Source organism: Puma concolor, chromosome C1, assembly GCF_028749965.1.
Source record: "Puma concolor isolate L17-30 chromosome C1, mPumCon1.1.hap2, whole genome shotgun sequence".
Taxonomy (NCBI): domain Eukaryota; kingdom Metazoa; phylum Chordata; class Mammalia; order Carnivora; family Felidae; genus Puma; species Puma concolor.
In genome coordinates this window covers 64,399,417-64,424,080 of record NC_141674.1, presented here as the reverse complement: position 1 = coordinate 64,424,080, position 24,664 = coordinate 64,399,417, and the positions used below count along the sequence as shown (strand labels likewise).

At 41.2% G+C, this 24,664-nt stretch overlaps 1 long non-coding RNA gene and 1 other non-coding gene across 3 annotated transcripts in view; one reads left to right on the top strand and one right to left on the bottom strand.

The window, feature by feature from the left end:
* Positions 1–24,664, top strand: part of LOC147578110 (uncharacterized) — a 164,290-nt gene that overhangs the window by 115,405 nt on the left and 24,221 nt on the right. The window contains exons 1-2 of one of the 2 annotated variants that reach the window (XR_015254806.1): positions 8,681–8,719; positions 9,851–9,932. The exons of the other annotated variant lie outside the window; for it this stretch is intronic. This is a non-coding gene — a long non-coding RNA (uncharacterized LOC147578110). Of the gene's footprint in view, positions 1–8,680; positions 8,720–9,850; positions 9,933–24,664 lie in introns of those variants that run through there. 2 annotated transcript variants of the gene reach the window in all.
* LOC112849034 (U6 spliceosomal RNA) lies at positions 2,994–3,100 on the bottom strand. The gene has a single exon (XR_003222485.1). It is a non-coding gene; the product is annotated as a U6 spliceosomal RNA (small nuclear RNA).

The following is a 24,664-nucleotide window of genomic DNA, read 5'->3' as shown; positions in this document are numbered from 1 at the left end:
CTATTGTATTATTTTCTAATTTTCCAGTCTTAGTTATACAAAAGAAGTATTCTTCTCTATACTGGTACAGAAACATGTGGTGAACTAGGAGCTGAAGAAGTTTGCCAAGTGTTTAATGTTTGATAATTAATAATCCATCATATTTAGCGTGTAAGAAAGTTGAATTTCCTATCTCACCCTTCCCTCCTACACATGCTCACACACACACACACACACACACACACACAGGTTGTTGACTCTGGCTTGGAGGAAGATGGCTGCAATAGACAGACCTTTACAGGGAGATTAAAATTAACGGTTAAACGAAGGAGTCATCTGACTGGAAGCTTTGGGAACATCAGCATAAAAAGTCCTCAGTTCTAAACATCAGGACTGTGCTTAGAATAGTAAAGGTCTTCAGATAACTCCATCAGTACAAGGAAGGGTGAGGGAAATACTGCTCTGAGACCTGGATCAGAGGCCCCTTTCCTGTATCCTGCACTTTGGGGGACCCAACTCTGGCCCTTCTCTGTCCATACCCCCTCACTGGGGTAGAGTGCCAGGGGCAAAGGAATGGCCCACCAAGAACCTGCATCTCCCCTAACCCCAACTATTAGGTCACATTTTTGGTATCAATGATTCATGGCTCAAGTTCACCACTAAGGTATATGCAGAATTCTTCCTGGAATCTGTTCTCCCAAGAGTAGACTACACCTCAGGTGAACATCCCTCTAGGTCCTGGGTGGGCCAATGGGTAGTGGTGGTGGTGGTGGTGGTGGTGGTGGTGGTGTGTGTGTGTGTGTTGGTGGGGGGTGGCTATAATGGAGTTCAGCAAGGACAGAAGTGTCCAGATACGTTTGAATATCCTACAAACGTGGGAAGTGAGATAGAATCAGGGTGGCAAGAGTGGGCAGTGGATTTTTCCAAACTACCAGATTCCAGTCTGGAACTTGGAAGATTCCAGGAACCCTTAAACTCAAAACTGATCTTCCGGCTTGTTATGAAGGTGTATTTGTCAATGGAGGAAGATAGAACAGTTTTCACTTAACATTTTGTTAGATTGATTTAGAAGTTGTAAATGTTTAAACACATTGTATGTCTTGCTCTGAGTCCTATACATGCTAGGGGTAGAGTGTAGGTGATGGTATGGGTGTAAAATAATGTCATAAAACAATGCGTGTACATGTAATATAAAGGCATAAAAATGATTTCTGTGTCCCTTTTAGTACAACACAGCATCTTGCAGTCCTTCCCAATACAGCATCCTGGCAATACCCTAACTGCCAAATCCCTGATCAGATTGGCTTCCTTATTCCTCTGAAATTCCCCTCCAAATAACAAGCCACTTCCCTCCCCAGGCTGTGCACCTTTCCTACCCTCCTGCATTTCTCTTGTCCTCTTACTGAGCTGAACAGTGTCATCCTACCAACTCCCTTGTGCTCTGCAAATAGAACTTTACTTGTCTTTCCAGTCCTAACATAAAGCCCAACCATGATGATTTCTAATCACCCATTTATGTTTCTGTCACTCCGAGTAGCATTCGAGCCCCTGAGGTCAGGGAGAATGCCTGATTCATCTTTGTTTCTCTCAGCCTCCACCAGTATCCTACACATGCAAGGCATTCACTGAATGTCTTTGGGATAAATGAATAAATTCCTCAAGTCTTACAGCATACGTATCTAGCACGATGGGTTTAGTTCTGGATGATATACTGAATATGTCAGCAGTTTCCCCTCTGTATCCTCTTTCTTACCAACTGATTTAAAATTCTAAAAAAGACCCAGGAGTTATCTTTCTGTGAATCTTTCAGAGTAACTAGCATAGTTGTGAGATCACAGTTGGTTCCTGATAATATCTCATTAAGTTGATTAGAAAAAAAAAAAGGATGTGAAGAAAATGATTTAGAGTAAAAATGGAGACAAGTAGTTTAAAATGATGGTAAGAATGTCCTATGTCTGCACATGTGTTTTGGTTAGCGTGGGGTGGGAAGGAGAGAAAAATTGGAGAAGATTAGAAATTATCTCAAGATCCTATAGTGAGAATTTCGTTTCTATTTCCTCCCTTTCACTGTCCTTATTTTTAGGATTCAAAGTGATCTTTGAGGTGATCCCCACTGTCACTGCACCCTTTCCTCTTAGTGCAGGCTGTCACATTGCTTGACAGTTGCATATTTCTATCTAGTTTATACAACTTGCAAATACCATCCTAAACATCATTCTGTCTTGAAAAAAACAAAAAAAAATGATGCTAGTGGTTTTGACTTTGTATCATCCCCTAGACTAATAATAGAGCTTTAAAACCCCTTCCACTAATTCACATTGGTGTCTGGAATACTTTTTTTCTGAACATTAGCACAGCAATGAATTAATTTCATCATGACTTTAATTAAGTTTTTTTAAAAAACCATAATCACAGATAATACAGTTAAGATGGCTAAAAAGAGTCAGTATCAAGCCAAAAACTACTCTATGATTAGGCAATATATCAGGACAACACCTTTTCTCACAATTCAAGTCAAATAAAAATGAGGAATAGAGAGTGAGGTGGCCGCTGAGACAAGGGAATCTTATACAGTCATGCCCCTTTTGCATTAGTGGAGAGGGCAGGGCTGGAGTGTGAGGCAAGCCAGAAACAGAGGTAGTGAAAAGTAGATTTGGTAGCAAGAGCAAGCATTGGATTTGCACGCATTTTTTTTCTTTTTCAAATGGCTTATTTTTAATGGCTCAGAAAATAGTGCAAACTCATCCACTTTGCATACATTCCTCTTATTCTTCTTGTCTAGTGAAGTAAGTATATATACACACACTATATATATATATATATATATATATATACACCCTACAGTTATGATACACCAAACTTTTAATTTGTTTTCTTTTTTTTTTTTTTGGCTTTTTAAACTTTTACTTTAATTATAGTTAGTTAACATACAGTGTTATATTAGTTTCAGGTGTATGATATAGTGATTCAACAATTCCATACAGCACCCGGTGTTCACCACGACAAGTACACTCAACAATAGCAAAAGCTTCATGAATTTGTGTGTCATCTTTGCTCAGGGGCTGTGCTAATCTTCTCTGTATCGTTCCAATTTTAGTATATATGCTGCTGAAGTGAGTACTTGCATGCATTTTTAATGATAGAACTGAGTGCAAATTCCACTTACTAAAACCTTGGGCAGCTTAAGCATCCTTAGTCTTGATTTCTTCATTCTTCATGTTTTATTAAATATTAACATGAAACTAAGACTAACGAGCAATATTTAGCACAGCACAAGATTTTAATAGGTTGCAGCAACTAGGCTCAATCTTGAAAAAAAATTTAATAGGGAAATATAAAATTCTACTCCCATGATTAAAAAAAAAAAATGACCCAATCATCAAACACACAAATATGGTAGTAATTACACACACACTCCTAAGTGGGAACTTATCAAAGAAAAAAGTGGGAACTTATCAAAGAAAAAAATACACCAGCTTTTAACTGTCACACACAAAAACTTTCCAAAGAAATGGCATATGAATTAAGGTGTTGGAGGACAAATTTAAATTCCCAGGAAAAGGCTTTTGGCAACAGACAGATTAAACCTTCTTATTACTCCAGAGGCCTATCTAGGTAGAAATATTAGAGAAGAAGACTTTAGGTCATTGGAAGACATGTCTAACTACCAGAACAGACAAGAATGAAATAGTCTATTCCTAAGGCTAGTGAACTCTTCATGCCTGAAGGTATTCAAGCAAAGCCTGAACTGAAGGTTGTATAGTATAATGGGCCATCACACATCCTGGAGACAGATTGCCTGGGTTGAAACCCCAGGTCTGCCTCTTTTACAAGCTGTGTCTTTTTGTCCCTCAGTGTAAGATGAATAAGAAAGCAATGCCTGCCTCACATCGTTGTTGGGAGGATTAAATAATTAACAAATGTAAGGCATACTAGTGCTATGTAAGCTTTAGACATTATTAATGATAGTATTTCTTGGAGGGATTATTGTGGAGGAATTCATGCTTTGGATGGGTTTGGTGAGGTAATCAATAATGGATCTGCCTCCTCTGAGTTCCCAAAACCTATGTTTCTATAATCCCTGACTTTAAGGGATTGAAATTGCCCATCGATTGAGCTGAAGCATCTTTGAAAAACAAAACAACAACAACAAAAACCCATGTTGCTCTAAAAAAGATCTCCAACATCCTTTCTAAAATAGTAATGAGTGACATATTTGAGCAGTTATTTATATAATTATTTTATGACTCCCAAAAGAAAGTAAGTGGCTCCCCTCAAACCTGCACCTTGGAGCCGCAGGGGTAAGAGGAAAGGAGAGGGGAGATAGGAATAAAACTTAAATTTATTTCAGAAGAAATCAGTCTATAAATGATTTTATAGTGTGAGGTATGTATAAAATGAAAGATGGCTGGTTTGGGCCATGGTGAATATGTTCATTTGCTGTGAAGAGTGAGCCTCATTAGGGGTCAGGATGGCAGCCCTAATGGGTGTCCATACCTTGAGGTAATGCAACAATTCCCTTTTGCAAATAGCTTATGCACTGTTCTCACCTACCTTCATCCTCCCTGTCTCCAGTTCAATTGTGTGCTAGTATCTGAGTGTTCCTTCTAAAATGCTGATTCACCCCCTCCTCACACTTCACAGGGGCTTCCCAAAAGACATGGCAATTCTCTTTCTAATGACTCATCATCAGCCATACTAAAATTCTGTTTTGACTGTTTTCAAGTAAGGCTGCTGACCACCCATGAGGCTTGTTAAAATGCAGCTAACTGGGCTCCACTCAGATGCCCTAAAATCAGTGTCTTTGCAGCTGGACCTGGAGGTTAAGAAACTCAACCCAACTATCTATCCACATCTGGTCTGGCTGCCATGACCGAGGGGGTCTTTTTTCATTCCATTTTAAATGGAATGATGTTTGGCAGCCTTCACATCTACCTCCCTATCAACAGCAGCAGCAGCAAGCCCTTAACAAAGCTCTGATTGAGGCAAATAGCCAAAGACAGCTTAGCCCTTCTCTCTGGCACTGTGTCTTCCAGCTGAACCGGAGATATAATTCACGGCAGCAAACCTGAAACTGCAACTCTTGACAGATTAATTCCATAACAAAAATCAATCATGGCACTTGTTGCCGGCATACATAATATTTTGAGTTTCCTGTCTAGCACCACTGAGAAGCAGACCTCCTTGACCTTGACTACATTAAACGAATGCGCTGATACGGTAATGTAATCAGCTGATCACTGCATGTGCCAGCATCCCAGGTCTGTATAACAGTGATCAGCATTGAGCTCTTGTTTCCTGTGGCGCCTCCTAACCCCACCAAGTTGCCATCCTTACTAGCAGAGTGTCTCTTCTAGCCAAAAATAGTAGTTGCAGCAACATCCTGAGAAGGTCTTATTTTTCGACTGTTCGCCTCAGGCAATATGTCACCTGATTTGCCTGCTAGCTTCTCCCTGAGCAAATATCAGCCAGCCAAAGTGTGGTGGGGTTGGGGGCAGGGGTGTGGAGCTCACACTGGAAAATCCCACTTTGACCACAGATAAAATACCCTCTTGTTCAGAAAACTTCTTGTTCACTCCTTGGGCCAAAGAGGCTAAGCAGGAAAGGAAACATGGATAGGCAGCTGGGGGAACACATCTCTTGTATAATGAGCAAATTGCAAAGGCTAGAGCCATGGGGGTGCCAGGTGGATGGAATGGAGAGAAGAAAAACACTTCTCCTTTTTAAGATTAGAGAAGTTGAGGGACTAGATTACAACTGACAATGTGAATTGCATTTGGTGGAAGAACCATCTGGAAAAGGGCTACTGACAATTCCATTGGATTGCCTAACATAGGATGGGTCAAGAATTAGGTGAAGACTTCCATGGTTGATCTCTCTTGAGAGACAAAGCTTCTAAGTAATGTAGAGTGAACTTCACTGGAAGTATCTTCCCAGAAACCAGAATCACTGTTGCTGATTTGCCCGATTTGGTTATTTCTCAGATAAAACAAGTGATATTTGGGCTGCTGAGGAAGGAGAGCTGATGTGGCCTCCATCAGCCAGCAACCAATACCAATACCAATAGAAAAGTCTTGTGTATCATGTCTAACCAGAAGCATCCTTGCATGAGTATTTCAAGTATTCAAAGATGGTTAGGAGGCATACCTAGATTTAGATACCTACGTGCCAAATGGAGAGGTTTCACTTTCAAGTCTCTCAATTTACCTTTTAATCAAATGATCCTGTGGCAAAAGGGAAGAGCTAATTAAGTATTTCATTATCTGACTGATATAACAAAGCACAAAGTGACAGTGGGGAAAAAAAAATCAGCATTGGGAAACATCTGTCTCACTCTAATGCTGAGAATGTCACAGCCTAGGACAGCATCTGCAGATGGAGGATTTTAAAAATTGAAATAGAGGAATCTTCAAATAGCATGTTATAGAAATACCTCCAGGGAATAAACTCCAGGTAAAATTTGCTCTTTAAACCTGTACATAGAATTTACTGTTCTTAGCAATGATAGTGTATCTGTACAAAGAAAATCATGTTCAAGTTGGCAGTGATTTAATGAATACAAGGAAATTATACTAGAATTTACTGTGTCTTGTCTCTCTCATGCTTAAAGCTTTCCAAAGTGTCTTACTAACAAGGAATTAAAATGCCAACAGACCAGGTATGGTGGGCAATGGTAAAATATCTGTTCTTATCCCAGTAGCTTACAAATTGCCTCTCCTTGGTTGCTGAAGAATGTTGATTGTGGATGTCACAGCTGTCCCTGCAATTCTTTGAACAGGAAGTGAGATCTGGGATTCTCCCTGGTTAGTGTAATTTAAGAGAGAACTCCATTTGTAGCCTCTTCTACTAATATTGGAGTGAACCAGTATGCATATAGGGCTATGCATTTATCCTGAAAATGTGCTGCCCAAAGTCAAATCACTCAAAAGTACCTAAGCAAATAGAAACCCACAGCTAAATTATTTCTAATGTATAGAAATGATAGATCACTAGCATAGAAATATAAAAAATACAGATTAGCAAAAGAAATAAAAACAATTTATAATCTCACTCCAAGAAGAGTTAATTGGCACAATGCCTGGTGCATAGTAGGTGCTTCAGAAATATTTGTTGGGGTGCCTGGGCAGCTCAGTTGGTTGAATGTTTGACTTCGGGTCAGGTCATGATCTCGCGGTCAGTGAGTTCAAGCCCCGCATCAGGCTTATGCTGATAGCTTAGAGCCCAGAGCCTACTTTGGATTCTGTCTCCCTCTCTCTCTGTCCCTCTCTTACTCATGCTCTGTTCTCTTTGTCTCTCAAAAATGAATAAATGGTAAAAAAAAAAAAAAGAAATATTTGTTAAATAAATATTTCCTATTTTTTTTAATGCAAATATATACATTCTTTAAATAAAAAATTGTATCATATTGTAGCTACTTTTATGAAACCTGATTGTAAAAACTTTAGCACTAGATTGTAAATAGCTTTCCAAGTCATTCAATATTCTAATAGTTTACCCGACTGTTTAGCATTATAATTTTGGGACAGATTTGGACTAAAAATTACACAGCATTTAGTAACATATTCTCATTCTTTCATCCATTCAATAAATATTTTTTGAGTACTTACTATGTGCAGGCCTCTATTCTGAACACTTGTATGCATCAGGGAACAGACAAAACTCTTGCCTTTCAAGGAACTTACATTGTATTTGAGGGAGACAGGTCACCAAATTGAGCATAATAACTAAGTGTTTGAAGATGGATATTCACAGAAGACAGTACAGTGGGATAAATAGTATCAGGAAAATAGAGGAAGAGTAGCAATTTTAAAAGATGAAATTTAAATAAAGTCTTAAAGAAGGAGAGGGATTTGGTTACAGGAATATTTTTTGAAGAAAGCGTTTCTGGCAGAGGAAACAGTCAAAGCAAAGGCCTTACAGTTGGAATCTAACTGGCATGTTCAGGGATCAGCAAGGTGGCCAGAGCAGGTACAGTGGAAAGAGAGCAGAGGACGTGGTTGGAAAAGCACAGAGGGAACAGGAGTTTTGGCATCTCCTCTAAGGGAAACTGGGAGACCTTGCAGTGTTTTGAGCAGAGAAATGACACAATAGGACTTCTATTTTTACAGGATCTGCCTGAGTGCTATGTCAAGAATAGAATGTACAGGAAAATGTGTGAGAGGCTACTGCAGTGAGGCAAGCAGCAGTGGTGATGGCTCAAACCAGAAAAGGACTGTGAAGGTGGTAAGAAGTTTACTTTTGGATAGATTTTGAAGGTAGTGCTAGTAGTGTTTACTAATGGGTGGGATGTGTGCAAGAGAAAGAGAAGTGTGAAAATTAACCCTAGGCATTTGGGCTGAGCAACTGGAAAGGTAGAGTTTCTTTGTATTAAGACAGGAAAACCGTGGGCGGGGCAGATTTCAGGATTCAGTTTGGGGTATGTGAAATTTGAGATGTTTATCAAACATTCAAGTGGAGATATTGAGGATGTAGTTGGATTTAAGAGTTTGGAATTCAGGAGGAGTTCAGGAAATATTAGTCCAAGCTGGAGATCAAGTTTGGGAGTCACGGACATAAAGATGGTTTTTAGGTCAATGGACGAGGTGAGATCACATAGGTGTAAGTGTAGGAAAAAGAGAGAGAGAGAGAGACAGAGACAGAGGCAGAGACAGAGAATCCAGAGGGCTGAGGCATTCCAACATTACCATGTCCACCATGAGAAGATGAAGACCTAGCAGAAAAGACTTAATGGGAATCCCTGGTGAGCTAGAAGGAAAACCATGTGTGTGGGGCGGGGGGGGGGGGGGGGGGGGGGGGTGGAGTCCAGGAAGTCATAAAGAAAATGCATTTAAAAAGAAAGGTAGGATTATGTCAACTGCTGCGAACAGGATCCCTGCTACTAGTCAAGATCTTTGTGTGAGGTAGGAAAAGTCACCCCCTCCAGGTGGTAAGACCAGTGGGGACTAAACTGACGTCCACCCATCCCCTTTTCCGGGAGCCAGGTACAGGTACAGCTGCACAACTGTATGTAGTATCCCTCACCAATGGTGGGAAAGATAAGGTCCAAGAATTAACCACTGAATTTAGCAACACGGATGCCACGGATGCCCTTGACAGGAGGGATTTTGGAGGAGTGGTGGTTATAAAACCATCAATGTTAAGGGTTTAAGAGAGAATGAGAGCAGACGAATTAGAGACAGTGAAAACAGATAGCTCTTTGGAGGAGACATGCTACAGAGAGGAGCAGAGAAGTCAGACAGTAGCCGGTGGGGGGTAGAGGGTCCGAGCAAAGGAAGGGACAGCGGTGTATTTGTGGGCTAACGGGACTGAGACACGGTATCATCCTCTTGCCTTGACCACTGCAGTGACTTTCTGTTTTCTTACATCCACTCTTGGATCCTGCAGTCTTTTCTCCAAATATCCCCTTGGTGTGATCCTCTTAGATCATAAATTCAATAATGTCATACTCTCTTCCCATCACACTTAAAATGAAATCCAGAGTCTCGACCATGACCTGCCTACCAAGATCCTGCCTGCTTAAGTCACCCCCATATTTCCTACCTCTTGTTCCCTCAAATATGCAGCTCCACCCGCGCTGGCCTGCTCTCCCCCCCCCCCCCCCCCACACACACACACACGGAGTCCTCCCAGCTCAGGCTCTGTACTTGCTGTCCCTTCCATCTGGAACTCTTGGCCAGGCCAGTTTGCACAGGCCTCGCTTCCACATCTCACCCAGATCTCCACCAAAACGTTGCTTCCCTAGTCCTTACCTGACACATTAGGGTCTCCCTATCACAAGCTGTTACTGTGCTGTTGGTCTTTCCATGGTGCTAATCACTATTTGACTTTGTGTAATTCCTTATTTCTGTTTGTCTTCCCCCAAATGTGCAAGATCTGTGAAGACAGAGATGTTGTCTTATTCACATGTTTACCCCCAGCCGTTACAGTAATGTCTGGCACATGGCAGACACTTAGTAAGTATACTTTACATACACGAATAATGGGAAAATTACCACAATTGCCATTATGAGCTCTTTTTTTAAAGTTTATTTAATTTTAATTTATTAAAGTTATTTATTTATTTTAAACAATTTTTTTTAATGTTTCGTTTTTAGAGAAAGAGACAGAGCATAAGTGTTGGGGGGTGGGGGGCAGGTGGAGCAGAGAGAGAGACACAGAATCTGAAGGAGGCCCCAGACCCCGAACTGTCAGCACAGAGTCCAACAGGGGCCTGGAACTCCCAAACGGCGAGATCATGACCTATGTTGATGGTGGATGCTTAACTGACTGAGCCACACAGGCACTCCTCTTTATTTATTTTGAGAGAGACAGAGAGCATGAGTGGGGTAGGGGCAGAGAGAGAGGGAGAGAGAGAATCCCAAGCAGGCTCTGTCCTGTCAGCGCACAACCTGACATAGGGCTCAAAGTCATGAACTGTGAGATCATGACCTGAGCGGAAACCATGAGCTGGACACCCAGACCCTATGAGCTCTTTAATGATTTTTAATATAGTGGCAATTAAAGGCCAATTAAGGGTCATTGGCCTTGACAGATGAGCAGAGAGGAGCTCCAGTGCACACCTTTCTTTTCAGCATATGCACGCATGTGCCCTGAAGATGGGCAAAGGTCTTGGTTCAACCTAATCGCGCTGTTTAGGACTGTAATGTAACGGAAAAAGGTTGGTAGGCCACAAAATCAGAGATGTCCTCTTTTGTAGTGGAGAGGACACTGGCTAAGCATCAGAATGCCCGGATTCCAGGCTCCACGCTGCCAGGTGTCCGTGCTGAGTGCTTTCTGCAAGTCACTTAATCTCTCTGTGCCTTTGGTCTCTAATTTTAAACTTGTGAGAAATAATACCGCATGTAGTTCTCTCACCTCATTGCTTGAGGGCCAAGTGAGATATCTGGGATAGTGCTAAACAAATGCGCATAGATATTTTCTCTGGATGAAAAGAAAGTGTTTGAAGTGAACTAGGCAGGGTGGGGGGAGAGAACGCAGAGTTCTGCTGCAGTGTAGGCACCATCTGGTTCTTTAAAATGTGTCCCTCAGGAAGAAAAATGAGCCTGTTGTTGAGGCTATGGTAAAGAATCATTCTGAAAGTGATATTTTCCAACTCTAATAAGTCTGTGATCAAACAATCAGTTTCTAGGGTAAAGGCCACTACTTTCCACTAACTGACCTGGAAGCATGTTCCATATATTTAATGTCAAGACTGTGCAAGCATAGCAGTTTCTGCCTGGAGAGAATGGAAAATAAAATCTGGTGGAAGAGACCAGACACTCCCATCTAGCTGGGAACTGGGAAAGAAACATGCCTCCAAAGACCTCCTGAGGTGCTGCCTGGCAAATGCCAGCCTGTCCCTGGAGTGACCAGAGGTAGTATTTAAAATGCAGTAACTGTGTACAGCATAGTTGCAAGAAAGGAGGAGCTGCCTGAAGGGATGTGCAAGCCAGGAATGGCGGGGGAGTCGGCATAGCTCGGGGCTCTCTTTACATTCCCTCTCCCTCCCCACAGCATTTTCTTCCTGCTCTCCTTACCTGCTCCAGTCCTCTCTTCCACCATCACCTTCCTCTGCTTACTCATGCTTCTTCCCTCAGTTACCTCAGTGTATGCATGACCCATGACCCTGAACCTGTATCATTCTATGTGCAGGGGCCCAGATAACTAAGATAGCCTCTTAGTTTCCCAGGTCCAAATATCTATGGAGAAACATTCTGAGTCTGGCCACATAAATCTAGGGCTCCTGGTCTCTCTATTTTGCACTGCCCTTGAGGGAGAAGCCCATCCTGGACTATAGCTGTGTGTGGCTGGAGTGACGTCACATGGTGCAGAATGGGGTTCTGCTCATTGGCAGAGACTGTGGGCATGGGCAGATTCCCTGAGCAAGGATTAGGAGGGACAGACATTTTAAGTGATACCTTGTATAGGTGAGGTCTGTGTGTGGGTCGCTCCCATAGTCTCTTCTAGAATTGGTATTTATTCAAAAAGTAAAAAAAAAAAAAAAAAAAAAATAGAAGGCTGTTAAAAGAGACAGGTTCAATAGGTTACCAAATCTCACACTTAAAATCTTTCTTCTTGTCTATCAGTCTAGAATATTTTATGTCAGTCTTATTCATTTTCAAGGCTAACAAACTGGTTTCTAATATGCCAAAAAAGGGGACTAGACACTAGTCCCATTAAATTGTAAGAGCTGTTTGACTATACACACTTTTATCATTGTAGGCTTGAGCTGCCCATGCCATGTAGCACAACTGGGGATCCCTTCCTCTGATACCCACCCACCCAGCTCTTAGTTCTCCAAGAGGCTCTTCCTGGTTCCTAGCAGTGAGAAATGGACATCACACTATGACCTCATATTCCCAGGAACACCCTTTTGGCTGTACAGACAACCAATGTTTGGCAAACATTCAATTCAAACGATGAAATCCTAAAACTTTTTCACCTGCCAGATTGAAAATAGAAGCTTCATTGGACAGATGGAGGAGATCAGGACTCCCTGCTCTGACCATCAATGCCCCTGATACCATCCTTCTATAAAAATGAATTTTTATGCCATTGTCATAGAGATGGAAACTGGGAATGCTCTCCTCTTGTCACTCAGCTACTGGCACTGCCTGAGTGTGCAACTGGCCCAGGGCTTGGACAAGTATGTGGCCTCTTAAGAGATTGTCTCAGAACAAGAGTGGGCTTGGAACTCTGTATCCCAGAATCTGAATTTCAGTGAAACTGTCACCCCCACAAACCATTAACAGCCAGAGAATTATCTTTTGGGATTGTCTTGAAGTGGGGGCTTCTAGGGCTTTCTTGATTATACCCTGTAACCAGCCACTTACCATTTATTTTAAAAAAAGCATGAGGACCTCTGGTTCTGCTCAGTTAGTGACACTGATTGTGAAAGGTTGTTATGACTCCCATTCAATCCTAGATTTCTGGACTTGTTCAGGGAGGCATTCACACAGATAGATTTCTAGCTGGCAGACAGCCTCTTTATGGTTGAGCAAGCCACCAGTGAAAGATGGAATTTCACACCTCACCCTGGCAGTTTGACTACCACTAATGGGTGTCTTAGAACACCTGAAAGTAGAGTCTTTAAATAATGTTCTTTCTGACCATAAAGTCCAGATGAGGATGAGGATGATGAGGATGATGATGATGATAGTATCAGTAAGCCCCATAAGATACCTGGGAGTGTTAAGTGACTTGGCTAGGGTCACATACATAGTAAATGGCCCCAGTTTTAGAAAGGTTTCTGTTATCATTAAGGATAAACATACAGGTGTTTAGAGTTCTACATGTGCATAGATGATTCACTCTCAATTTTTCCAGCCTAGTTTCATTTCTAACTTTCAAAAGGGGGAATATTGACTTGGATTCTAGATATTTAGGGGGCTAAAAAGGTTCCATCCACCTCTCTTTACATCCTGAACCACCTACAGGATGTGGCACTGTGGTATGGGGGGGGGGGGGTGGTGTTGGAAGACAGATTTAATAGCAGAAATTGCCCTTAGAGGGCTGACCTGTGCCTGTGTTTACTCTTCAGACAAGGGACACTGGCTAAGAAAGCACACATCTTTGCAGGAAGGATGGCTTTAGAGGTTCTGAGACTGGACTGTCATGTGCAGCTGGGCAGTCTAGTACTACAAAAGGCACCTGGCTTAAATCAAGTGTGGAAATATTAAATTACATGCCTAAGTCATAGGGCTGGTAAGTGACAGAACTCCAAAGACAATGCCTGAAAAACAGCAGACTATCAGTATATGGTTATTGAATGAATGACAGAATCCAAATCAAACTTTCCATTCCAAAGGCAATGTAGTTTCCCTTTGGACAGTCTGCTTCCGTCTTAAATGTCTTTTATTAATTAACATCGAGAATAAAGGGGATTCTTAATTTTACATGTTATCTCTGAAACAGAAACATCATGTTTCAATAGTAAATAATCACATCAGAGCAATGCTATTATGAAGATGGTAGGAACTTAGTCATTCTGACTATCCTCCTTGTCGACCTGGAATTTCCTTTGTGTTTGGCAGTGGAATAGCAAATGAGTCTAAAATTAGTTTCAATGAATATCAGAAGAAAAGAATCCCACTTGAGATGATTATGTTACTGTGAATATGATAGGCTGACTGAGATGTCAGTTACCCCTACTGAGAAGAGCAGTGTATCAGATGGAAATACACAATGACTCACACCTGAGTGGGACCATTCCTGAGATCCATCAGGTAAGCTAATTCAGGACTGCTTCATGTTTTAAAGGCCAGTTGAAAATGATCACTGTGGTATTGCCATAACACAACCTGTCACAGTTTAGAATGCAGCATACAGTTAAATAACCTATCCAAGGATGTTACCTTAATCCAGTAGCAGCATGAAAGAGCTTGTCCACTAGTAAGGCATGCCCATAGCATGGGTGGAGATGGCGCTTGGTGAGCACTCCACTTGGTATTTAACAGAGGAGAAAAGGCTTAATGAGGTCCTTTTTGGATTTAAAAATCTGAGAAGTGGTGCCTGGGTGGCTCAGCCAGTTAAGTGTCTGATTTTGCTCAGGTCATGATCTCACAGTTTGAGTTTGAACCCCGCATTGGGCTCTGTGCTGAGTCTGTTTTGGATCCTCCGTCTCCCTCTCCCTCTGCCCCTCTCCTGGGTGCATGTGAGTGCTCTTTCTCTCTCTCATTCTCTCTCTTTCTCAAAAATGAATATTTAAAAAATATCTGAGAAATTTTTCTCTCTCTACCTCTCTACCCCACCCCTTCTTCCTTTTCCCCCTCCTCTTTTCTTTCTTGAGCTCCCAGGATCAGTGAAATTTGTAAACTCCTAACTAGGTTAGTGAAGTGCTCTGTAATGCAATTCTTAGTGCTAGAAATGGAGCCATTGAGCCCAGTTGAAACCCTATAAAATAACTTACCTCCCTGGATTACTCCAGCGGTGATTTGTCTTCTCATCAGTTGATCTCACTCAACAACAGAGTGAATTTTATTTTTCTTTGAATGCAAGCAAATGCCTTGCTGCCTACTTGTCTTCTGACCTGTCTGTGGATATTGGGAACTGAGGTAGGGAAAATTGGCAGAAGGAATATGGAGGGGTAAGGGCAGAGGGTGCCAGAAACATGGCTGGAATCCATGTTTCTGCATTCCTAGCCAGAACGGACTAATTAAACCATTTAGGTATGCAAAGGGCAATCGCACCTCCAAGGTGACCTTGAGGGTGAGGGTGAGGGAAAGGCTCACTCCTGTTCCAGTTCTGTCTCACTGCATCTTCCTTTCATTATGGCATGACACAGCCATAGTAGGCAGCACGGGAGGGGGGCTGAAAACAAGTGATGCACCACCCAGGATAGGCTTGTATCCATAAAAGGACCCATCACAGAGACCCAGGGTCTGGCCTGGACTAGAAAGAGGAGATTTTCAAGTTCTTGGGCTCCAGCATCTCTCTTCTTCAAAATGGAGAAACTGATCATTTAAAATGCTAAATGATCTTCAAGGTCTTTCTAGCTCTGCACAAACTTATTGAATCCAAAGTATGATTTTAATTATTGTTCACCTAGTGCCCATCACTAGCACATCACCTCCAATTTTCCCTTGGATATATTTATTGACTTAAAGGTTTTCCTCCCCCTCAAGTTTTAGGAACTTAAAATAGAATTAGGATTGTCACATGTCACATTTGAATGGTGTCTCTGTCATACAAAAGCACTCTGTTCTCTCAGAGGAATAGGATGCAAAATAATTCCTTAATTAGTTTAGGGGTTGTGAATAGGGTGAACAGAGCTCGAGGATGAGAAGTGTTATAAAATTTTTTTTAGTTTAAGCAGAAAAAAATATTTCTGGGAAGAGACTTATTTCATCAGATTGTCACTTAACAGTTTAGTAAGATTTATAAAATGTTGACTCCAAAATGATGGTTCAATAGCCACGTTTGGGTGGTCTGTAGTAAGTGAACTTGGGGGCTGGGTAAAAACTAGATTCCCTTTGGAGCAAGGCAAAAATAGCCCAAGTAACCCCACAGCGTGTGGGTGACTCATTTCCAACCATATCTCACATTAACAGGTCATGTGGAAAAAGTGTCATCTTGGTTAAAGTCAGTTGCATAGTTTAAACAACAAATCCTGCAGCCCAGAGATCACCTGGGGGGCTTAGTTCGGTGACTAGAATACTGATCTAGAAAACCTTACAAGTCTGGAGAAAATTACCTGCAGCTGCCTGAAAAGCACGATGAATTTCAAGAAATATCATTTTTATTTTTAGAGTTTGGTGACTAACACCCTACTTAACCTTAAGATACTGATATTACAAGGAGCCATGGTGTGGTCCAGCATTGGCATATAGACAAAGCTGCTTTGTCAGAGATAGATTTATGTGAGGGCTATTGTGTTGTTATCATGATGATTATATGATTATGTTATCCTGATATTAAGATTGAAAAAATATGTATATGTAGGCGGGTAAGCAAATCAAGCTTTGTATTTTGATCTGAGAGAAACTGAAAGACATCTTCTAAGGCAAAGAATTCTCTAAGTTCCTTTTGTTTGAATGAATTGTCTGCCTCCTACACTTGTGTAGGCTATTTTGGGTGCCGATTAGAAGTTTAGGAAAACTTTTTAGTGACATGGTTTCTACTTGATAAGACTGACTTCTGCAATCATCTTTTTTTCCCCTTTGGTTTTTGCTTGTGAGACACATGCACAGCTTAGGTTTTACAAACTTGCAAAATTAAGTTTTGTCTGAAGCACAAGAAGGCATGCCACCTCCAGCTGGGAGTGAGCAGTTGGTTCTCTGGCCCTTGCTCAGCATGGCAGTACCAGTTTAGAACTCACATTTGGAGCCAGTGTCAAGCGAGTTCTTGGGTAGCATGGAGACCATTAAGTAAGGTATTAAAGCTGGAAATGACTTAGTTGAGGCTACACTTGGAACCTACAACCACAGCTTGGAGTTTTAGGCCATTAATATCTCTAGCTGCTTATTCCTCCTCTTCTTCTTCCTCCTGTAAATGAGCAACAGAAGACCAGGCAATACATCTACCGCGTGCATGGAATTCTCTGTTAATTTCCCCAGGTCCTTTGAAGACACCTCTTCTTTCCCTTGCTAGCTTTTCTTGGGTCTGATTTCCTAAGGAAATCAGAAAGAAGATTTGAATGTTTAGGGTCATTTCCAAGGACAGAAGATGTGAATATTCAGCAGGGTAAAGGAAACCAAAACAGAAAGAGTATAGACACCCAGGGAGACACTGGGAAAAAACAACAACAACAACAACAACAACAAAGTTAAACAGAGACTGGCTTGAGGCACAAGGAAGTGGAACATTAGTCATGAAAATGGAAAGAAATCTAACAGAATTCTTATTTGAGAGATGGTCTCCAGATGTACAGCCCATGTGTTTGGTGAAAAATGCATTGTATCATCATTACTCCCCAGAACTGGTATCAGAAACCTTTAGAGAATTAAACTCTGCTTTTACATAATTGCCATTATCTTAATCTTTTGTTGTTTTGGTGGTGGTAAAATATAAGTAATGTAAAATTTGACATTTTAATCATTCTTAAGATATAATTAAATTCAATGGCATTAATTACAATCACAATGTTTTATAACCATCACCACTGCCTATTTCCAAAACATTTTAACACTCTGGATAGAATCTCTGTAACCATTAAAGCAGTAAATCACCATCCTCCCCCTACCCTAGTTAGTCCTTGGTAACCTCTAATCTACTTTCTGTCTGTATGAATTTTTCTATTTTAGATATTTTATATAAGTGAAATTATACATCAGTCCTTTTGTGTCTGGCTTATTTCACGTGCCATAATGTTTTCAAGGTCATCTATATGGTAACATGTATCAGAATTTCTTTATTTTTTATGGACTAATAATATTCCACTGAATGTATATACCACATTTTGTTCATCCATTCATCTGTAATGAATACTTGAGTTGTTTCCATCTCTTGGCTCTTGTGAATAGCGCCACAATTACCTAGTCTTTTAAAACTTACAATAGCCATTTTTTGAAGAATGGTTCTTTCCTGCAAGGTTAATTCTTCAAGGGACAGTTTTCAAATAACTTTGCTGGGGAAAAGAATTTCCAGATCCATTCTGGCTGCTTAATATGGTGGGAGCCACATTCTTGATCTGAGTATCAAGTCTGCAGAATCACTTCTGAACTTGTTCTTGTTCCACAAGGTGAATTGAGGGTTATCAGAGAACATTACTGCCTTAGGGCCCCGAATGAACCTGGATGGTAAACAATGCTCAGCATCAAGTCCAAAAATAGAAGAGAGGTGAGATTTAAGAGAAGAGTGAGTGACTGAATTATCAGCTGAGAGAGTTAACAGGAGGAACTATGTGGTTTTAGAGCTAAGGAGAATGAGTCAGTCAGGGATTCATATAGAAGACAGACCCACTCTAAATACTTAAAGCAAGAAGGGATTGAAGATGGGGAATTTGTTGCTTCCAAAATTGTCAGAAGGATTGGTGGAGTGGGTATGAAGAGGGCACTAGAAGGTTCTCAAAACCATTCTTCACTGACCCCTAAGAGAGTTACCATCTGAAACCATCACTGGAACTAAGAATTCAAGAACATGCCTTTGTACCAGTGATATAGGGTTCTGGAACTGGAAATCATTGCAGTTGGTGCTGCTTCTGCCTCAACTATCCATGGCAATTGACTTGGGAAATGGATTCTGGATAATACCTGCAGAAATGTCTCACATTCTACAGCCTTGCTTGGCAGCAGAAGCGAAAAGGGTATCTATCTCACTTTCACCTAAGTTCAGTCTGCTCTTATCTTGGGAGCCTTTGCTTTCCAACATAGTAGAACAAACTTGGACAACACTGCAATTCTCCTTCCCTGAATTAGTCTGATGGGCATTAAAGACAATTAGGCTGAATCAAAGGTCATGCATTCCCTGATGTGATTTTCTTTTTTTTTTTTTTTTTAGGTAGGATCAAAATAGAGATAGATTGTCTAGGGCTATTCACTGAAATCTGAAGTTTGTTAGGAAATTGAAAATTAGAAAGAGATCTCATCACTTTGTAGATAATTTTTTTTTAATTACAAACTTACAGATGGTGATGAAAAATAACATTTCCATACTAATGAATTTAGATGAGTGTCTGGGTCTGTGCAAACAAAGAAGAACTCTATGACTTTAGAGAGAAGTTTCTCCTGGGGAAAAGGGTGGAGGCACCACTATGGGAGTCTAGGGCATCCCAAGCAGAGCTCAGCAACCTCTGGAATGAGCCTCCTAGTTTCCAAGGACAAGGTTCTAAGTTGGAGACTCAAAACACAGTTCTGCTGCTTTCTAACAGAATGAAATTGGTCGTATTTTCCACAAGTGTTAAATGGGCTTGAAAGCACCCATTCTACCTAATTTTCTTAAAAGATGTTGAAAAGACCAGGTGCAGTAACAGCTCTGACAGTATTATGTGAAAACAATTGAGAGCTATCCATATATAAGGTATTGTTTTTATCATTCTCTTGAGATTAATAAAGTGCCTTATACTGCAGGATGCTCTGTTTAGGTAGATTTTTTAAAAAATTGCCATTGAGTTAACTAATTAACTCAACACATATTCATTGTGTTATGTGTCAAGACATCATGCTGGGGCTGGGAAGACAGAGGTAGTTCTTGCCCGTAAAGAACTCCTAGTCCAAAAAGCTCATAAACAGCATGCCCACTAGATACATAAACAGATCATCTCACTGCCAAGTGGAAAGAGCAATAATTGAGGAATACACTGGGTACTGTGGGACACAGCAACAGATACCTCATGTGGCCAAGGAGAGCTAGGAAAGGCTTACTAGAGGAGGTGAGACAGAGAGAGAGGGACAGCATAGCATAAAGGTGCCCTTTGACACTGGTGTCCAACTTTTATTTTTTCTTTCAAGAAAGAAGTCTGTTCAGAGAGAAACAAAAATGTTTCTAGGTCACATTAAAAATGGTTTTGGGGTGCCTGAGTGGCTCAGTCTGGTAAGTGTCTGACCCTTGATTTTGGCTCAGGTCATGATCTCATAGTTCGTGGGATCCAGCCCCGCGTTGGGCTCTGGGCTGTTGGTGCAGAGGTTGCTTAGGACTCTCTCTCTCACTCTCTGCCCCTCCCCCGTGCATGCATGCGTGTGCTCTCTCTCAAAATAAATAAGTAAACATTAATTTAAAAATTGCTATATTGAAAAAATGATTTTAAACTAGGAAATGTAGTACAGTTGACCCTTGAACAACATGAGTTTGAACTGCATGGGTCCATTTATATATGGATTTTTTTTTTTTCAAAGTTTATTTATTTTTGGGACAGAGAGAGACAGAGCATGAACGGGGGAGGGGCAGAGAGAGAGGGAGACACAGAATCGGAAACAGGCTCCAGGCTCTGAGCCATCAGCCCAGAGCCTGACGCGGGGCTCAAACTCACAGACCGCAAGATCGTGACCTGGTTGAAGTCGGACGCTTAACCGACTGCGCCACCCAGGCGCCCCTATATGGATTTTTAAAAACAAATATAATACAGTACTGTAAATGTATTTTCTCTTCCTTATGATTTTAGTAACAATTTCTTTTCTCTAGCTTGCTTATTACAAGAATACAGTGTACAATACATATAACATGCAAAATATGTGTTAATTGACTGTTTATGTTCTCATTAAGTCTTCTTGTTAACAGTTGCCTATTAAGGGTTAAGTTTTGGGGGAGTCAAAATTTATACATGGATATTTAGCTGCACGGAGGGTCAGTGCCCCTAACCCTCACGTTGTTCAAGGGTCAACTGTATTTTGTGTCAAAGCAGATTTTGGTGTTTCTTCTGTTGCTGAAAGATTTTTGGTTTTGGATAAAATTTTAGAAACTACATTTACCATACTTTGCAGTATCTAATTGTAAGTAGCATCTCTGCAGAAATTTCATAGACATTGAGATCTGGTAGTGAGGTAGTGAGACTGAGCAATTAGGAGAGGGTGATGAACTGGCATCCAAATCCAGTCCCAACACATAGTAGAGGAAGCCATGGTAGAGAATTCCTAGGTATGAGGAAGTCAGGAAGAGGGGAGCTGACATTGGGTAGGTGTGAGCCTAAGTGGGTTGTAAAGTTTCTGAATCCCAGCAAGAAACGGATCGGGGATATATGCAAAATTCCATGTGAATTCTGAACTCGACTTCTCTATTCTATTTGTAAAATAGCAGTCTTGCTGCAACACTTCTGGGAAGCGTTATGTGGGGAGGAGGGGGGATACTTTTCTGAGCTGCCTTCCTTGAGGACCTCTGCTAGAGTATCACTGGTGGGTGAGTTTGGGAGAAGGAATAGGCAGGTATGATTTAGTACTTTATCTCTCTCTCTTGGGGAGCTGGCTGCCTTCAGAAAGTACACAATGTACTTTCCTCTGTTCCTGGATGTTCATTGTTTTGCAACGGCCCAATGGAGAGGTAAGAACTATTAGTGTTCAGCATGGCCTACACTTCTTTGGACTTTAATCTTTGAACTCCAATTTCTCCTTGGGAATTCCATAAGGGAAGATGACTGAAGTTCAAATATGTTGCAATCTTTTTGGTACTGGAGAGTCTTCAGGTTGTCATGTAATCTCATTGTAGAACCACTAATGAACTAAATCAGACATTACGACTGGACATGATTTAGGTGGGGAAACCAAATGGCAGAATGAATTTTCAGCTTTGAGTCTAGAATGAGCTTGTACTGTCCTGTCCTGTCCTGTTCTGACTGACTTGTGAGTCTTCTGGGGGCAAGATCTAAACTCCCTGCTAGTGCTTTGTAAAGGGTGACTTCTTCCCTCAAGAAAATAACCACACCCCTGATCAAATTGTTAGGTTAGGGAATATCTGGGGGAAGTTCATTTTTCCAGCTTCATGTTTCCATATGAAAAATCTCAGTTAATTGATGCATTTGGGGACACTGAGTTCACAATGTTCAGTTTCTTCCTCTCCCTGGGGTCTTTGGAGAGAATAGTTGACAGAAAGTATAAATTATGTTCTTCTTTGCTCTCCACCTCCAGGGGAAGCCTGTGGTTGTTCAGCACTTTCAGAGATTGTGGGTGGGTAAGTCTGTTTAAATCAGGACAAAGTATTACCAGGACCACTACCGGTAGTTCTGAATCACCAGTCTCCAATATCAGCTTTCATCATAATCTCCCTGACTTTTGTGTCTCTCTTTTTATTGATTCTAAACTTGGGTCTTGGGGCGCCTGGGTGGCGCAGTCGGTTAAGCGTCCGACTTCAGCCAGGTCACGATCTCGCGGTCCAGGAGTTCGAGCCCCGCGTCAGGCTCTGGGCTGGTGGCTCAGAGCCTGGAGCCTGTTTCCGATTCTGTGTCTCCCTCTCTCTCTGCCCCTCCTCCGTTCATGCTCTGTCTCTCTCTGTCCCCCAAAAAATAAATAAACGTTGAAAAAAAATTTTTTTTAAAAAATAAATAAATAAACTTGGGTCTTTTTTGTTTTTTTTGTTTTGTTTTGTTTTTGGTTCTGAACTTGGGTGAGGAGGGGAGAGGAATGTTAAGGAATAATCCTCTCAAACCCTTATAGGTGCCTGTTGAGAGGCTGTTCCCCATTCCTTGAGCCCATGCTGTCTCACATGCTGTCTCATGGTGTGTACCAAAGAGGGTGCCAATGTCACATCCTGAATGGTTGATTCTGCCAGTGATGCATCTCCCTAGTTCAGGCTGTGAGGTCATCAATTTGGGAAGGGCTTTTGCAAAGAAATTCCAGGGTTTCACATAACTCAGTGTCACCAGTGTCTCACATAAAGAAACACAACCTGGCAACCAAAATAATTTTGTATTTTCCAGGTTCTGTGATAGTCACATTACATAAATCATCTCATTTAATTCTCACCGTGAGTATTTTTGACCACATTTTTATAGATGAGGAAATGCACACACGTGTGCACACTCACATGCACATGCACACACACACACACACAAATAGAGAATGGCTGCACTGTACCAGGTATTCTGCTAGGTGCTAGGGCTAGAAGGTGAGTGAACAGTAGTTATTGCCTTCTGGTAATTAACAGTCAGGTGTGTGGAGGTGAGGGGAGGAATATAAATATCATAATATAATCACACACTGTAACTGGCATACAAGCTAACCAAGGACTGGGGGGCTAGGAAGGTTTCCCTGAGGAAGGTGCATTTCAGCTCAAACCCAGTACATTTGATAGCAAACATTTAAAACCCCAGTTAGTTGAGAACTGTTGAAATCGTGATTTTCAGGTTCCAACAGACCTGGATTCAAATCCTAGGTTCTTATTTTGTTTTGTTTTGTTTTTCACTATCTGTGTCAAACCGATCTAACTTTCAGTTTCACTTTTGTAGAGTGGTGATGGTGATGATGATGATGATAGTGACACAGTGACAGAGATCTCATTTGGTGAGGATTGAAAGCAATTATACAGGGATGCCTGGGTGGCTTAGTAGGTTTAGCATGCAACTCTTGATTTTGGCTCAGGTCATGATCTCATGGTTGACGAGTTCAAGTCCCCCATCAGGCTCTGTGCTGCCAGTGCAGAGCCTGCTTGGGATTCTCTCTGTCTCTCAAAACAAATAAGTAATACATTTCTTGGGTGCCTCGGTGGTTCAGTCAGTTGAGCTTCTGACTCTTGATTTTGGCTCAGATCATGATCTCACATTTGATGAGATCCAGCCCCTGTTGGGCTCTGAGCTGATTATCACAGAGCCTGCTTGGGATTCTCTCTCCCTCTCTCTCTGCCTCTCCTCCCACTTGCTCTCTCTCTTTTTCAAAAATAAATAAATAAACATTTAGAAAACAGTTAAATATGTAAACATTTAGCTCAGTGCCTGGCATATGGATTTTCTTTTCTGTTCCTCTTGCTTTTGTCCACTTTTTCCTTCATCTTAGTTGGGCAGTCTTAATTCTGATTCCCAAGAGGCTGACTGTTGATTTTAAAGTTCATTTCCTTTTGGAATGTCCCTTTTGCATGGGAAATTCATGCAAATAGGATTGGTAGAGGTATGTTCTCATACCCAAACTCCCTAAAGTGGATATGTAGATTAAGTGCGCACATTGCAAACCAAAGATCCATGCCTTATGAGAAAAAGCCCCTCACCATGAGCCAAAGATTAAAAACAAACAAACAAACAAACAAACAAACAAACAAACAAACAAACAGAATAGCTTATCTCTGACAGCATCCTTGCCAGGTGGCCAGTTTTTCTCAGCCCTGGTTCCCTGGGGTTTTACTTTCCTTAGGTAAGTTAGAGACCTCTGCTCATTGCCATTGGTTATGGACCTCTGTTCATTGCCTTTGGTTATGGTGCCTTTGGTTATGGTGCAGGTAGTGGCAACTTTGCTGAGCCTTGCTGCCCAGGACACAATTACTCCCAAATGCACTGGGATATTTTGTGTGAGAGAATGCCCTGTTACAAAACACACAGAGAAAAGCAAAACACTGCTTATTTAATTTGCATTGTTTTCCCATGAATCTAAAGAAACTCCCTTCTGCAAGGAGCGTGGAGGCAAAATGATTAAGACAAAACAGCCAGAATAGAATAAAATAAACCTAGTTGCTTACAAGAAAAAAGTGGGGCGAACTCATGGAAGCAGAAGCAGTCATAAAACACAATGTTATTTAAATAATACTATATCTCTCCTGCCTTATCATTCTGATTACATTCAACTAATCTACAAAATTGAAAGGTAATGAGCAGTATTTCCTTAAAGCACATTAAATAATAGTGTCAAAATGCAAATTT